This window comes from Salmo salar, chromosome 19 (assembly GCF_965601325.2).
Source record: "Salmo salar chromosome 19, fSalSal1, whole genome shotgun sequence".
In the NCBI taxonomy this organism is placed as follows: domain Eukaryota; kingdom Metazoa; phylum Chordata; class Actinopteri; order Salmoniformes; family Salmonidae; genus Salmo; species Salmo salar.
The window spans coordinates 31304616-31307485 of NC_138309.1; the positions used below are offsets into that span (position 1 = coordinate 31304616).

General features: G+C 39.6%; 1 pseudogene across 1 annotated transcript; it reads left to right on the top strand.

Annotated features, from left to right (window-relative positions):
- The first annotated feature begins 227 nt into the window (after positions 1 to 227).
- LOC145862263 (B-type lectin plumieribetin-like) lies at positions 228 to 1587 on the top strand (annotated as a pseudogene). The gene is made up of 3 exons (XR_014381565.1): positions 228 to 700; positions 1056 to 1149; positions 1297 to 1587. The product of XR_014381565.1 is annotated as a B-type lectin plumieribetin-like (transcript).
- The last annotated feature ends 1283 nt before the right edge of the window (positions 1588 to 2870 follow it).

Below are 2870 nucleotides of genomic sequence, written 5' to 3' on the forward strand. Positions count from 1 at the left end.
CACCAAGTGTTAGCAATTTATGTTATTCTTCAATAAAAAAAAAATGCAAATCAGGGGGAGTAAAATAGCTTTATTCAGAGAGGACAAATCAAGATGTTATGCTGGGAGGTAGATGTTCAGATGTTCAGTCTCCCCTGTCCTCAGCTTTTCCCCACCGAACAAAGGAACAGGATGCCATTTATAACCCCCCAACCTAGCCTGGGGTTGACCAATCAGAAGTCCTTGCAGTACAACTTTGCCAATGGCCAAATAACAAATAATCTGCCTCCAACTCAATGTACAGACCAATGAAAACCTGGCACACGTAGCACACGTCGTTCTGAGTTCAGGAGTGACATTCCACAGATTCTGAACAGATGTTGAACTGAAACCCAACTCCTATTTACAATTTGCTATTGACCATTAATACTCTAGTTTTTAGTCCTCTCATCCTCTGTGTTGTGTATTTATCTTCAAAATATTCTTATACTAAAAACGCTGTCTGGGTGCTATTTGGATAAAATAAGCTGGGTATGATTTTTTTGTGAGGAATGTGTGACATTTCGAATATAATTCTAAAACTGAACCTTCTTGTCCTCTCTGTGGTATCCTCCCTTATTCCCTGACTATAAAACCACCCTATTCCCTCAGCTCAATGTTGCCTATTGTTCACTTACTAGTTTCATTGTCTTCTCGTCTCCTCCACAGCCACATCCAGCCTGTAAGTATCCCATTAATGATCAATGTTATGTTTCCAGCTATGTACTGTATCTGTCGCCTCCTTAGCTGTGACATGTTATTGGTCTTTGATTCCACTTGACATTGGTTCTCTCTGTCAGTAGATTCCTCTGACCATTGCATAGTTACAGGTATTAAAGAGACGAGGGAGGTTGTAAGAAAACAGTAAATTACTTGCATGTAAAAACTACTGTTAGGAGGGAACTAGACTTGAAATGGGCTGTGAGAAGTGTGCTCATTCTTCACTGTTTGAATTTTGGTAATTGTTTTTGGGGTTAAGAAAAAGCAATATGGAATGCTCCATATTCTCATTCTAACTACATCCTATGTCATTTCAGAATCATGTCCAGGAACTACATCTTCAAATATGATGAGATGCGTAAGGGAGACTACATGTGGTCCAATAACAAAGAGTGGAAGGCCTGCTTCCAGGTAAAGTATGTGTCTAGAACTTATATACAAAGCAGATTCTTAAAGTGTTCTTAGTCAGTGTAGATTTTCATGTTACAACATTCATTATCAACATTCAGGGGCCAAGCTCTGATCAATATAGCTCTACATTTCCATCTGTCTCCATAGGAGGATGGTAACTTTGTGATCTACGGCTGGAAGCCAATGTGGAACTCCGACATCACCTGCCAAAGAGATGCCCCCCGCCTGTACAGTGCAACTTTGTCATGTACAAGAGGGAGGACAAGGCCATGTGGCACACCAAAACTCAGGCCAACGTCTTCAAGATGTGCCGCATGTGGTTGAGGAACGACGGCAACCTGGGGATGGAGAAGGACGGAGAGGAGGTGTGGAACTCCGCCCAGAACAGGGGATCAAAGTGAAGCACTCTGTGGAGTAAAATAAACGTTATCAAATGTATCTGAAGTTTTGGTGTTCTATTCTTGTATCCATTATTGCTTTTTTATATTCAAGTCCTTGGACTTAAATGGTAAATATCATTCTGGGTATGAAAATCAGTATACAACTTACTATCATCTTTTTTTGCTAGTTTTAGAATGTAGATTTCCTTAGATTGAATGTTGCTTTGAAAATAGACCAATAGCCACACCAGAGAGAAAGGTTTTCTCCATCATGAAACACACTACCAGTTCGATCTGGGCTTGAACATAACTTTGAATCCACACCCATAGAGATTCTATAAATCATGAACCCTAGGATCCCTATTTTCAGTGCATCTGTTCAATTATATTTGGTCAATAAAACACACTGTCTTTTGTAGGCCAGTGAAAAGAAGTGCGCGATGCAAAACAGTATCAATTAGCACCGTATCTTAATGTGATCTCAGAGAACATTCAACCAACAACACAGCATTGTATCAATATATACACAAAGATGACACACATGCCACTGACTGAATACTCATGATGCCTTAGTTCAAGTGAACTGAACTCCCTTGATGCAAACAGCTGACTGACTCCCTTGATGCAAATCAGCTGACTGATATTTCTAAAACTTTCCACATACACATTCTTTGTACTGGGAACACATGTTCCTTGTACTGGGGAAATCCAAACCTCTTACAGACATATTTTTCACAGACAATATTTTCACTTCATATTGTCCGAGATAGTTCAATCATATCATGCACTTGCAGCTAAGGTTATTAGGGTAACATGCTTAACTCATAACTTAACAAGATATTGATATAAAGCTCAGTCATGCCACCTCATTTGACTGGCTTATGTATTTTCCTGACACACAGATGAAATAAAATCATGGCCATATATAGACTGGTTTACCTAACCTAAATCCAATATCTCACTCCAATAATTTCAATTGGGTCCATATGAGTTTTTCCTGACCAGACTCTGGGCCCTAGTTATAGCCTGTAACTAGGGTTAGAGTCAGGTCACATGGTCAGGGAAAATGTTGCCCATACTTGATGTCTTGTGAGACAAGATTAACTAGTCATCTCAAATGCAGAGAACTTGCCTATCAATTGTCACATTGAAAACAACATCCCTGTCCCAGACAACTGGTCAAGAAATGGAAGGCTAAGTAATATTTAACAGAGAGCTCTATATCTGAATGTAGGCATACATTTAAGATATACAATATACCACACCCTCATTCCATGAATTAAAATTGTACCTACCCATACCATCCCCCACTGTCACAGGACACCATCACCAACATACCAC